Source organism: Parasteatoda tepidariorum, chromosome 3, assembly GCF_982258835.1.
Source record: "Parasteatoda tepidariorum strain Cologne lab strain chromosome 3, Ptep-v5.0, whole genome shotgun sequence".
Classification (NCBI taxonomy): domain Eukaryota; kingdom Metazoa; phylum Arthropoda; class Arachnida; order Araneae; family Theridiidae; genus Parasteatoda; species Parasteatoda tepidariorum.
Window position 1 is genome coordinate 92,590,898 of NC_141757.1, and position 15,207 is coordinate 92,606,104.

The following is a 15,207-nucleotide window of genomic DNA, read 5'->3' on the forward strand; positions in this document are numbered from 1 at the left end:
ACATTTGAGGTAAATTATTATTGCATATGATATGGAATGCTAACAAACTAGAATGTTTTTGTTGCATTCGAAAATGAAAGGATTTTAATCAGTTCATATGATTCGTCTTTTAGAGTAAGGAATGTTCAAACCAAATTATAAATATTGAAATATATTTTGAATTATGAACAAAATGACATTAAACATTTAAAACGCATTAAACATTTAAGATAAATATTTAATGCGTTTTATATGGAGCGCTTGCAAACTTGGTTGTTTTCTATGCATTCAGAAATGAAAGGATCTATCCTTTCACCTGTTTTTCAGGGTGAAAAATGCTCCAACGAAATTATAAATATATATGTCAGAATGGCGTAATCTTTTTAACAAATCAAAATCTCTAAATTGTCCCATTTGAATGACGTTTCATTAAGTTAGGGATATTATTGCAACCACAATTTCCTTTCAGAATCCCTGTTTAAATATCAGGAGCCAGATAAAATTCGTGGCTTTTTCATATTTTCATGGCTAGATAAATCTGTGCCAAATCCCAACATAACATATATTAAACGCTAAATTTACATAAAGATGGACGATAAACAAACACAGAAATAACACAAAATAAATGAGTTCGTCATCGTGAAGTTAAAAGAAAATCATCATTGCTGCCCCTCTCTCGAATTCATCAGCGTCTCTTTTTTTGTTAGTTCCATTACGCGCTCCCGTGTCTCTCGTGTCTTTGGGAAATTCGCACGGGGTCTAACTTGCAGCTTACATAATCTGTCATAATCTGGTTGGATCTCTAGCTAGATCAGCTTACAGCACAGGAACTGGTATTATAGATTGGAACTGGCACTACATATATATATATATATATATATATATATATATATATATATATATATATATATATATATATATATATATATATATATATATATATATATATATATATATATATATATACTGCTGCATTTGAAAAAAAAAAGGATTTTAGTCATTTCATTTAATCCATTTTTCAGGATAAATAATGTTTCAACCAATTTATAAACATAAAAATTTCTATTGAATTATGAACAAAATACTTTAAAATTTAAGGTAAATGTTTAATGGTCATGATATGGAACACCTGCTAATTAAATTATTTCTGCTGGATTCAAAAATGGAAGAATCTTTTAATCAGCACATACTCTTATTGGGGAAAAAATGTAAAGAATATTTCAACGAAATTATAAGTATCGATTGAATTGTCTACAAAATACTTCCAATTTGTTAATAACTTAAGATTGATATCAAACTTAAAAAGCCTCATAATTTAATGAATTTCACATTTCGTCCGATAGAAGTTCATCATAAATATAAAGAGAGAAATAATAGGACATTTGGTTTTGAAATGTTTGTAATTAAATTGCAAAAGAAATATTATTAGTTGTCGTTAATAATCATAGTTGATAATGAAAACTAGTTCGGAATTATAAATAAAAAATGGACATTGATAGTGAATGTAATATTTGATGATAAATCCTAGAAAATTTGAAGAAGAAAAAAGTACTCTATACGAACAGTTTTTTATATCTTTTTTTTTTCAAATACTGCAGAGCACGTGCACTAATGGCAAAGGTGCACTTGTTTGTATTAGTGTGGAATTTGTAAAATAAATAAATAAATCTCTTTTTTCTTCTTCTTTTTATCTGTCCACCAATAATGTGATCCTCGCAAGAAATCGAGCTTGACATTCTGTTACGAAGAAGATTTATGTAGGAAAATGAATTATGGCGATACAAAAGAATATGACATTAGATATTGTACGTTTGTAATTAGTTTGCAAAAGAAATATTATTAAAGATCGGTAATAATCATTATTAATTATTGAAACTTGTTTGAAATCATAAATAAAAAAATGGACATTAATGGTGATTGTAATATTTTATGATAAATCCTAAAAAAATTGAAAGAAGTACTCTATCTGTTAAGTTTTCTTCTTTTTTTCTTATTTGATAATTAAATTGCGAAAGAAATATTATTAAAGATGACTAATAATAATTATTAACAATGGAAACTTGTTCGGAATTATAAGTAAAAAAATAGACATTAATGGTAAATTCTAGAAAAAATTAGAAAAAAAAATGCTTTATACGTTAAATTTTTCATTATTCCTAATATGATTTCTTTCTTCATTTTGATCTTTGAACAACAATGTGAGCCACGCAAGAGATCGAGCTTGACATTCTGTTTCGAAGTTTATAAAAGAAGATTTATGTAGGAAAATGAATATGAAGAGAAAAAGAATAGGACATTAGATATTGTATGTTTGTAATTAAATTGCAAAACTAATATTATCTTTAATAATCATTAATAATGGAAACTTGTTTGAAATGATAAAGAAAAGAAAATGATATTAATGGTGATTGTAATATTTGATGATAAATTCTAGAAAATTTGAAAGAAGTACTCTATACGTTAAGTTTTCATCATTTTTTTTTTCTTCATTTCTTTTTTTATTTGAATCTGCTGATGTGACCAACAACAATGTGATCCTCGCAAGAGATCGAGCTTGACATTCTATTTCGAAGTTTATAAAAGAAGATTTATGTATTAAAATGAATATGAAGAGAAAAATAATAGGACATTAGATATTGTATGTTTGTAATTAAATTGCAAAAATAATATCATTTAAAGTAGTTAATAATCTTTATTAATAATGGTAAATCAATAAGGCGGGTGGACCACCTACAGACCTCAGTGACACTCATGCCATGCATTGACCAACCCCGTGTTTGATGAAAGAATGATTAATGGTAAGACAATAACGCGTGGAATAAACACTTCAATTATGATTGCTTAGATAACATGCCAAATATAAATTCTTCAATTACGATACAGTAATCACAGATATCCGGGAAGGAAAAAGCTTAACAATGGGACAATCTTGAAGGCCTAACACACGAAAGACATATTTATTGTTTAAATTAATACCTTTTCCTTATCACTATAAATTGGTAATACTTATTTTATAATTAATAATTTAATGTCATATAAACATGTAACAAATGTAACAAATTTCTGTATGAGTATAAAAAGTAAAATATAATTTATTTTACTTTTATGCTTAAAAATTCCACTAGTGTTTCTGTTGCATCAGGTTTAATGAAAAATAAATCGTATATTTAATGGGGAAGTTAAATCAATAATGTTTAAATAACGTTAATTTTAAGAGTTAAAATAGCCACTTGTGTTTTCAATTTTTGGAAGCTGTTTTTTTATCGTTTGAATATTTCTTTACGTTTTAAATGCATAGTGAACATATAAAATTAACTTTTCGCTCTTTCACACGTAAAAATTCCACTAATGTTTCAGTTGCATCAAGTTTCATAAAAAATAAATTATGCAATTTATGGAGGAATTAAATCAAGAAGTTTTTAATAACGTTAGTTTTAAGAATTAAAATGGCAACGCATGTTGTCAACTTTCGGAAGTTCTCTTTTAATCGTCAGAATGTTTCTTCATATTTTAAGGACTCAGCGATAACATAAAATTAACGTTTTTAATTTTGCAAGCAAAAAATTCCATTAGTATTTCATTTGCATCAATTTAAATGAATGAAAAAAATATTTATGTGAAGTTGAATGAAAAAGTTTAATAACGTTAATTTTAACAGTAAAAATGGCATTTTGTTTTGTCAAATTTTGAAAGATCTTTTTTAATCGTTTGAATATTTCTTCATGAATACCATCTAGAAAAATTTTATAAAAATAGACTAAATAAGACTAACGAAAATTTTTTAGCAATTGATCATTAAATTTTATGAATAGAAAATGTCACCAAATGTTCAAATCACAAATAATTTGTTATTTAAACTACAAAAACATTTATATTTAGTTATATTATATAAAAATTTCACGGATGGAATATTATAAAGGAAATAAAATAAAATCCTAAATAAGAGGTATTATTATTTAGCATGATTTAAATAACAGCAAAATGAATAGTGCATCAAAATGTAAGTAACAATTGATAAGATTGGCATAATTAAAACAATAAGCCACATTTTTTTCAGAAGGTGATATTTATTTTGCATCAGAGTGGGATTTCGTATTGTTTCCGGATAGGTACTTGACGAATTTCCGGAGTTTCAACAAGATAATAACACAATACAACCATCATATAGTCTATAAGGAAATAGTGGCGATCTTCACCACAACTACTCTCTTAAACAATTTGAAAATGTGATTTATGCTTATATTGTCTCAAATCCTTCAATTATTAAAAGCAAACATAAGGAGAATAAAGCTTTTGCAATGTATTCTAAAATACGCTCCTTTATAAAGATTGCGTGAACTTAATAACAATTATTTTGATTAACTTCATGAAAGTTAATAATTAAGAAAGTAATCGGTATTTTCATCATATATTTGTACAGTGAGCAAAAAAAAAGGGGGGCACCTCGAATAACTTTTGATCTAATGACCATGTCTGCACGTTTTAGGACACAATGGTTCGAGGGGGGTGATCTCAAATATGCCAATTATTTAGTACAGGCGATATTTTAAGTTACGAAATCAGACACAAAAACATACTTTCTCCAAATAAACATGCCTTTTTTCACATCAGATTCGAATTACGGACCCCCAAAACAAGGGGTAGCAGCAATCTAGGGCATACAATCTAGCGCTAGGCATATAGCCTCAAATATGCTCATTAATAAGTGCAGACGGTATTTTAAGTTACGAAAGCACAAACGAAAACGCACCCTCTCCCAATAAAAATACCTCTTTTCGACGGATTCGGATTTCTGACTCCCAAAATGTGGTAGTATCCAATGAAGGGTAGCCTCAATCTGGGAAATATGTTCCGAATAATTTGGCCAGCAGATGCAAATTTTACTTTCTGCGTATTTCGCTTTATATCAAAAATTTTTCAGAGAATTGAAAAATTTTTGCACAAAATTATTCGATTTGTTTATCCAAAGATAATTTCATGAAAAAATAACTTTTAGTAAATAATTATAATTTTTTATTATTTCATTTAATAATAGTCGAAAAATTTTGAATTTTTAGGTAAACAGTTTTTTGCATCATTTTAAAGAATATAATTTACAACGCAAAATATTAAATTTTAGTGAAATCGTCAATCGATTTCACTCAAATTTAATAGTTTCCGAGAAAACGAATTTTAAAATAAGTCGTATTTTTAACTGTTTTATGGTTTTTGTTTCTGATTTCAAAACTTAAAATATCGTCAGCACTAATTAGTTAGCATTTTTGTGATCACCCCCACAAACCATTAAGATTCGAGTCCTAGAACGCGAAAATCCGATCATTAGATATAAAGTTATTTATGGGTGATTCGTTTTTTTTTTTTTTTTTTTTTATTTATTTATTTTGCTCACTGTACATTTAAGATTTTAAAACATTTCTATAAATTAATAGAAAAATGTAGGTATGTCTTTTTCAAAAATGCTTATTTTTTCTCTGAATAATTACGTGTTGATAAATATGGTAAAGCAGCGGTGAAAAAATTCTCTAATTTTATTATTTTCCCATAACACAGTTTTTTGTTTTTGTTTTTTGGTTGAAATTGACCCAGGATACGCATAAATCTTTCTCATACTACTGCAATATAGTAATACATCTAAAGTCATAACACTGTGCTTTCGTAAAGCTAAACTAACAGAAAGAAACTTCTTCTTGGTATAAATAATTATCTATGAAAATAATTTTTGAAAATTTTTAATGATAACCAAGTTGCTCACGAGAGGACAAGCCTTTAATTATTCGTTATCGACGAATTTTATTGTCGTTTGCCTTTTTATCTTTAACCCATTCTAGCTGTTCTAACCTATATCAACGAATTTTATTGTCTTTTGCCTTTTGATCTTTAACCCATTCTAGCTGTTCTAACCTATATCGACGAATTTTATTGTCTTTTGGCTTTTTCATCTTTAACCCATCCTAGCTGTTCTAACCTATATCGACTAATTTTATTGTCTTTTGCATTTTAATCTTTAACCCATCCTAGCTGTTCTAACCTATACACTGCATGTAGCGAGATTAAAAAAGTAAAGATATTTCTTATCGGTAACCCATCCTCGCTATTCTAACCTATACACTGCATGCAAGGAGATTTAAAAAAAATGAGATATTGCCGATCGGTAAACCAACCTAGCTGTTTTAACCTATACATTGCATGTAGCGAGATTAAAAAAGTAGCGATATTTCCTATCGGTAACCCATCCTCGCTATTCTAACCTATACACTGCATGCATCGAGATTAAAAAAGTAGCGATATTTCCTATCGATACTTCTTTTTGATTGAATTTTTACTATCGATACTTTCTTTCGGAAGCAACGGAGCCTCTATTATATTTAAGAAGTATTTAGCTATTTTCTATCAACGTATATTTAAAAGAAACATTTCTTCCGCCTACTATGTTTCTACAACTATTTGCAAAGAGTGAATCTTAACTCACATAGATAGATAATGCGCAATTTCGCACATTTTTAGAGAAATATTTAATTAACATTCTGTTATGAAAATATTATTCGTCTGGTGTTTAGTTTTTTGTGTTAATTTATCATAAAGGATATTTTTTTTAAAAATTTTATCCATTTAATTTTTGAGCCACGTAAAGCAATTAAGAGAAAACTATTTGCAGCCATGTACTATGTCAGAAGAAGAGTAAGATGGATCACTTGTTTCTAAGTTTCAAAGTAATAAAATAAACTTATTTAGAACATTTTTTTAAAATTTTTCCTCCAAAAACATTAAAAGTGTAGATTTTTATAACCATGTATTCAAATCTTTGAAGCCTTAAAAAATAAATCGCTTCACTTTCGCTTTTTGAATTTCGAATTAGTTATGAATTAAAAAAGTTTATTTCGACAGGTTTTTTTTTTCTATGCAAAGGAAAAACTAATCACTGGAAAGTTACAACCTTTTGTTGTCTACTCTTATGACTGAAGATTTTAAAAAAAATTCGCCTTAGTTTTTTCTTAAAAGTTTAAAACTAGTTCATTAAATTTTAAAATTTTTGTGTTAGATATCCATTAAGATAGTTCGATTTTTGAAGATATCCATTACTTGATACCGACAGATAAGCAAAAAGTCAGGATTGATAAACGAGGGAGGAGAGTGTCTCAGTATTATTTAATAAAATTTATATCATCACATCCAAGAAAAACGTATCTATTATTACTTAAGTGAAGTCATACTCCATTTCTTCCGTTACCCGTATCTTCCTATCAGTTTTTTTACAATGGCATTGAATTATTCGTCCCATAAATCAAATCCTTTTCTAAAAAGGACAATACTATCTTAATTTATTCCCCTCACGTGACTAACTCACGGCGTACTCCAAGGGAGAAAGAACTATATTTGTAGTTTGTTTCATTGAATTACTACTTGGGGGTGTGTAGTAACTATATAATTTTTTGTGCTATATTCAAATTGGGTGATGATATGATGAGTGATAATATGGAAGGTGAATTAAAAGAGGTATTTTAAATTTCACTTCCGTTTGATAATTTGTTAAAAATTTTGAAGCGAGTTGAATCATAATGTTATTAAAATTTGCTGAATGCTTAATATAATATCTATAAACCATATTATCGTAATTTCACGGCACTATTTTTCTATTAAACATATTGTAAAAATAATATAACTCAATTATAAAAATAATAACTATAACAAAATGAACTATTGAGACTATAGTTCAATTAAATAGATTTGCACGGTTTATCAGTTAACCAATTTTTTTAAAAATGTACAGTACAGTACAGTACAAAAAAAACATAATTTAATTTTTTATTTAATGATCAGATGATTTTCATGTTCTAGGACTCAATCTTAATGTTTCGAGGGGGTGATCATGCTAATTAACTAAAGCAGACGATATTTTAAGTTACGAAACCAAACACTGAAACGTTTTTTTTTTTTTTTTTTTTTTTTTTTTTTTTTCCTGAATAAATAACCTTTTTTTTGACGGATTCGAAATTCTGACATCCGAAATATAGAATGTAACCACAATCTCGGAAATATGGTCTCAATAGTTTGGTCAAGAGAGCTGTATAAGTTTGGACCCCTTAATGTTAATTTCACCTTATTGCGTATTTCACTATATCTCGAGAACTTTTTAAACGAATTCAAAAATTTTGCACACAATTATAAAATTCGTTTGTTCTAAGAGAATTTCAAGCAAAATATAACTTTTAGTAAATTTTTATTATCTTATTTAATAATTCTAAATACAATTTTGATATGTAAGATATACAATTTTTTATATAATTTTTAAAGAATGTAATTTTAAATGACAAAATACAAAATTTGTGTGAAATCGGTCAAATAGTTATTTTCGAATTTTTAGAAAAAATCTAATTTTTTTAAGAAAATGTATTTTTAAAATTCAATTTCTCAAGAACTGTTCGAGCGATTTTACTCAAATTTTGTATTTTGGTGTGTCAAACTATGTTCTTTAAAATGATGTAAAAAATTTTACACCTTACAATTCAAATTTCTTTGAGACTATTTTTAAGTAAATAATAAAAAATATATAATACTTACTAAAAGTTATTTTTTGCATGGAATTATCTTTGTATAAGCAAACTTTATAATTGTATGCAAATTTTTTTTAATTCTCTTACAAAATTCTCGAGATATGGCAACCTAGCAAAAAGTAAAATGAGCATTAAGGGCAGGGTTGGGTTTTTGACGTCAAAAAGTGGTTTTTGACATGACAAGGGTATAATACTGGTTTAAACCGTCAAAAACCCGTCAAAAATGTCAAAAACTGAAGTTTTCCAAGAAAATATATAAACTTCAAAACTACCAACAGTTGCCATGCATTATATTGAAATTTAATTATACTATAGGTAATCAGCAGGTTTTAAAATATTTTTTAATTAAAATTAAGGTAAAATAACAGATTTAAAATCTCAGAAATTTATATTCAAATGCATGTGCAGAAAAATTTTGCACAAAAATTGTTTAAATATTTATATTTAAAAAAAAAAAATTTCTTTTTGATACTTAAGAAAATTAAAAGTTTATTACTATGCATTTTTGACATATAAGGAACGTACAACTAATATTTATAAGGAACTTACAAGTTATGTTGTATAAATACAAACTTGATACAAGATACAAGTGTATAAAAAAAAAATTTTTAATGTTATGCCGAATATCTTTATTATCCAGTATGTTAATTTGAATTTAAAAGTAGTTATATTTGTGAATAATGATAAATATAATTCATATTGTTTATTATATTTATTTATAATTATTACACTTATCATTTTAAAACAATTTTTATATCTTAATTTTTTTTCTCCACTTGTATTAAGAATACATATAATGCATATCTTGAAAGCAAGAAGTAATTATTCAACAGCTGAATATTTAGATATTCCACAAAACTATATCGTATTCAGCAAAATGAAATTCACAAGTATTTGGATAAACTAAATTTTCAGCATAGTAAATGAATAGGCTGAATATACTGTAAATCGACACTAACTACTCTTTGTATTTAACAGAAAGCACTTAAATTTGTAGTGTCTTATGTTAAAAAGATTATTAAGAAGATTTAAAAGAATATTAAAAAGATTTTTCTTTAAAAGAAGATGTCTAATGTACAAAACTGCTAATGTTTATCTTTAAAAATGTCTAATTTTTAGTATAATCTATACTATACACTAAATTTGGTTATAAATAAATTTCTTAATAATATCACTGCAGATTTTCAATAACACATGAAAATGAATACATAATATTACAAAAGATGTGAGTTTTCAAAAGTACAAGATTTTGGTTACTATTCAAAATATAAGTGTTTCTTAAAAATTTTAAATTTATTTTTTCTAGAACGTATTTAGAAACACTATCCTTTAAAAAATATATACATTTTATGTATTAATTAAATTTCACATATGAATATAGGTTTTTGACATTTTCGACCGTGAGGTTTTTGACGTGACGGCTTAAACCATGGTTTAAACTGTCAAAAACTGTCACATGTCAAATACCTGCCAACCCTGATTAAGGGGGTCAAACTTCGGACCCTACTCCTGACCAAACTATGGGGACCATATTTCCAAGATTGCGGCTACCTGCCATATTTTGGGAGTCAGGAATTCAAATCAATTTAAGAAAAGGGATGTGTTTTCGTAACTTTAAATATCGCCTGTACTAATTAATTAGCATATTTGAGGTACCCCTCGATTCATTAAGGTTGAGTCCTAGAACGTGAAGATCTGATCGTTAGAAGCTATTTAGGGTTATTTGTTGTTTTTTTTCTCGCACCGTTCTCTCTTAGATGTTTTTACGCGACATATTTGTCTGTGTTTTTGCTGACCAATAATATCATTTAAATTTTCAGCAATCTTAATGATGGGGCTTAATCGAGTCGCATTACCTCATTTTTTTACGGTACTATGGTTCAACCTGAACGAGAACATAGTTCATTTTATCATCTTATCAAGATTGATGCAAATCTGCATGGTATTATGGTTCAAGGTCACACGCACCAATTTTTCTGAGAGAAAAAAAAAATGTTTTACAGCGTGGACAATACGAGACTTTTCAACAATACGAGAACTATTTAGTTCTTCGTGTTTACGCATAAAATGTAGTTCTATTGTTCTCTTTCAGTACATTATTCAGTAGACTCATTTTATGAGAACTTGGCCTGTAGAAGCGATAAAACAGTTAATATAATACCTTCTATTTGATAAATGTAGATATAATATTTTCATAAGTATGACAGATAAAGTGGAATGAGGAATTTCATTCAAATCGTGACATTTTTTGGGCACTATCAGCTCTTTATTTTCCTTATCTTTATAGAAAATGCGTTGTATATACTTGAAATTTTAATTATCAGAAATCGAGGAATACAATATTTAGTATAACATTTGTTTCTGTGAAATTGTTATACTAAAATTCGTAGCAATTTATGCACAGAAAAAAAAGTATGGTCAAAATTACCAAAATGAGGTAAAATTTAATGTGCTTATGCATCTATGGGGACACCAAAAAAAAACTCGGTTATTGTTCCCGAAACGAGTTGGTAATAATTTTGATAAAATTTACAATAGAATTTGATTTTAAAATGTGTGATAAAATTTGGTAACTGTGGAAAAATTCGGTAATTTTAATATGATATCTTACAGCATGGCATAAAAAAAAATTTTTTTGGTTGAATTTATTCTTCAATTTTGCGCTTTTTTTCATGTGTGTTAATACGAACAGTAATTTTTAAAACCAGAATTCCAGCTAAACAGTTACCATATGGAAGAAATACCGTTTATTTTGGTTTTATTAACCATAATTATATGGTTTTCTGTCTAAAAACGTCACTACGTCATAGTACGGTAATTTTATCAGAATTTGTTTCTCCGTGCAGTAACAATACATAAAATAAGGACTGTTTGGATTTTTTTTAAAATTTACATTGCTGATGCGTTAATTCAAAACCCTACTTTAAACAAGTGGTTTGATCAAAGATTAAAATGGTCATCGAATTGAGAATTTTTAATAAATCAAGCTTTTGATTGGGGAAAAAACCAAGTCAATGTAACAGTTTGCCCAGTACAGTTGATTACAAAATAGAAATTTTCAAATTTATCATAAAATTTTTATAAAATTTAATACAATTTTAATAAATTATAAAATAAATTTAATAAATAATAAATTTAAAAATTTTTATTAACTATACAATAATAAAAATTTATAGGAATATATATTTATGTAAAATTCATTGATTATATTTACGCATATTATATTTATCTATATCATATTTATATATTGAAGTAAAAAAATTTAATGGAAAAATTTTTAAACCCAATAAGAAAAAAAAAAAAAAAAAAAAAGAGGGGAGGCGGAAAAATTTAAAATAACCGTTAAAATTTTTCACGGAAAACGATTTGTTATTTTCGCACGATGTTCTTATAAACTTTCAATTCTTAGACTTCTCGGTAAATTTTTTTTTTCTTTTTTTTTTTTTTGTTAACTGAATAAACGCTTTTTACAAATACACCTCTCTTAATTTAAAGATGAACTTTTGTTTCATTTAAAATTTAAAGAGAATTTTTTTTTCAACATTCATCATTAATAATGAATACTCGTAATTGCTTTTACGTTTAAGAAATTATGGAAAGTATTAAATCATAATTTCAGTCAAATTCGCTAAACCTCACTATGGTGTCAGTTTGAACCACATTAACAAGCAAATCAACTTGATCGGGAACTTAATTCAATTTAACACTTTATCAAGGTTGTAATGTCGATTGAAGGTTGAACCGATTTTATCGAGATTGTACTTCACCATATTAAAGCAAGATTGAATTTATGAAAAATAATAGGGTATTTAGGAAAAGGTTTAATATTTTAAAGAGATTTCGAAAAAGTGGTGATGAAAACGTTTAGTAGAAAAATTAATTCTAGGAAAAAGTTTTGCATGAAACATTTGTTTTATGCAAGGAAGTTTGGACTTAACTGTTTTTCTCATTTTCAAATATTCTAATTCTCTGAGCTCCATCTAAATTATTTTGAAGTTTCGTGATTTTTATTCATTTATTATTTCTTTTTAATGCAAACAATTCTTTTTAATATAATTTTGGGATTTTTTATTAAGCTTTTAGTTTAGAAGTTTGAACCTTTTAAGGTATTTTGGTCTTTAAGAAATTATAACACTTTTTTATTTTTTTTTATCTACATGTAATAAAAAGTTTTGTATAATTCTTTGTTAAGTCTTAGAAACAACTCAAAGAAAGTTATTACAATCATTTCAATAAAATAATAAAGTACTGAATTTAAAATTACAGCACTAAACTCAATTAATAAACAACCACCATAATTTACAGCACTTTTTTTTTAATAAAAACAATCCTTTAACAATAGTTTTGAGTTTTTTTACTAAAATTTTAGTTTTGAAGCTCGAATCTTGTAAAGTATTTTGCTCTTTTAGTAATTTTAATCCCTTTTGTTTTTACTATGTGTTATGAAAAGTTTTGCACTATTAAGTTCACCATTATTAACTCCAAGAAAGCTATTTACAAATTAGAACAATCATTTTAATGAAATAATAAAGCACTGATTCTAAAATTACAGCACTAAAACGATGCTTTTTTATATAAAAGTAACAAATAAATAAGCAAAAAGGGAGGATTCGAACACTTGCTTTACCTAAATTTTACAATTCAATAATTTGAAGCATTTGGTTCAGATAATTCGTATTGAATTTTCATTGAATACGAATAAAAAAAATTATAATACTTATGTTAGAAATTTGGGGAGTGTTGGACAGCATTATCAATAAAAAAATTTTGTCAATTTAATACGGCGTCAATTTAAAAATTATGGTCACGAGAATTTATTTTTATTTAACTTAATTACGTCATAATGCAATTAAACTACAACGGGATAACTTAATTATAGTTGCAGCAAATTTGCCCGGTATTATGGTTCAAGGAAGCGATATTGTAGTTCAACCTTGAAACAATTTTTTGAGGGTGTTATTATAATAAAAAGTTTAAACATTAATTAAAAAAATTTTAATTTTTTTTTAAATATTTTTCATTAAATACGATACAAGTTAAAAATAATATAAACAACACAGAATAGCGTTCACGATATTATGTAAAAAAGTTTATAAGATACTATTCGTTAATATTTTTAATAATAAGTATTTTAATGCAAAACGCAATATTTAATTAACAGTTGATATGAATAAATGTTATTTGCATAGAAATAAGAACCTCCGATGTAATATTTGGCTTAACAAGCAATGTTTTTTTTCTTCTTTCAGTTAAGAAATATTTTATACACATGTTTCTTAATTAATTTTAATATGAATTTCGTTTTCTGAAAGCTTCAATTGCACAACATTTCAAATACTTCAATTACATGAGTTTCAATTAATTTACCTCAAAATGTGATTAAAAGGTAACCTAACCTTCATCCTTTAAAAATATTATAAAACAACGATTTACATAAATTATGAAATTTCGAAAAGATTTAAATGTGTCTCGTTAAAATTAACTTCAACTTATTTTTTTAATTTAGTTTTGAAAGTTTTTTTTCTAAACACTAAGAACTTTAATTCATAATACATTATTTCATATAAAATTATTTTTCTCATTTTTTATTTATCTGTTCAATCATTTACTAGAGTGTTGTGTAATTCAATATATATATATATATATATATATATATATATATATATATAATATATATATATATATATATATATATATATATATATATATATATATATATATATATATATATATATAATATATATATATATATATATATATATATATATATATATATATATATATATATATGTATATATATATATATATATATATATATATATATATATATATTGAATTACACTATATATATAATTATACAAATAATAAATTTATAAGTAATAAACACATAAAAAGAGAGTAAATTTATCTCATTTTTCATGATTTCATATTATTTATGCTGCCTGATTTTAATGTATCATTGAGTAAATTTGTAATTTCAAATAAATAAATTAATCTAACTAAAATATTGATTATGATTAATGAACAAATGTAAAAATAACAAACATATAAATAATTAACAAATAACAATAAAGCAAATTTACCCGTGAAAAACTCCTGTTATATTTTTCAAATATTCTAAAAGCAAGCCATGGTAGAGTGCAAGCGTGCTATTCCATGCAAAGTAGAACTAAAGATGCGACACCATAAGCTTTCACGTGTTAATATAAATAAACACATAATAAAAACTACCGCATGAACGGCGATAAATATACGTGAGAGCGACGAAAACTGTTGCGGTCTATCCAAAATAACACTGACAACAAATCTCGACCCGACGAAGTGCTGAACTAAACCACGATCTGACCGTACGTTCCTTCGGTCGCTAACAAAAAGAAACTAAAAATGATAAAAATAATTTTCCCCCTCTGTGTGTATGAAAACTTGCAAGGAGGGGGTGGGGAAAGCACTTCGTATGGTTGCCATGACGTAACCCGTAAATTTTATTCTATTTATTTACTTTTTTCTTTTTATTATTATTATTCTATCGCCAAAGTTGCAATCAGTGGACCTTCGGAAAAAGTTTGTGAAGAGATTGAAGGAATGTTAAGAGATTGGCTAGAGTAGATTTCTCGTATTCTGGGCGGAGTAGAAATGATAGGAAAAAAATAAAAAAGATATGGATAAACGTATAGTG

At 26.2% G+C, this 15,207-nt stretch overlaps 1 protein-coding gene across 2 annotated transcripts in view; it reads right to left on the reverse strand.

Annotated features, from left to right (window-relative positions):
• The window catches only part of LOC107450073 (uncharacterized), a 119,410-nt gene extending 104,432 nt beyond the window's left edge, over nucleotides 1–14,978 (reverse strand). For both annotated transcript variants that reach the window (XM_043039093.3, XM_043039092.3), the window contains exon 1: nucleotides 14,615–14,978. The gene's annotated coding sequence lies outside the window, so the exon portion shown is untranslated. The remainder of the gene's footprint in view (nucleotides 1–14,614) is intronic.
• Between the last annotated feature and the right edge of the window lie 229 nt (nucleotides 14,979–15,207).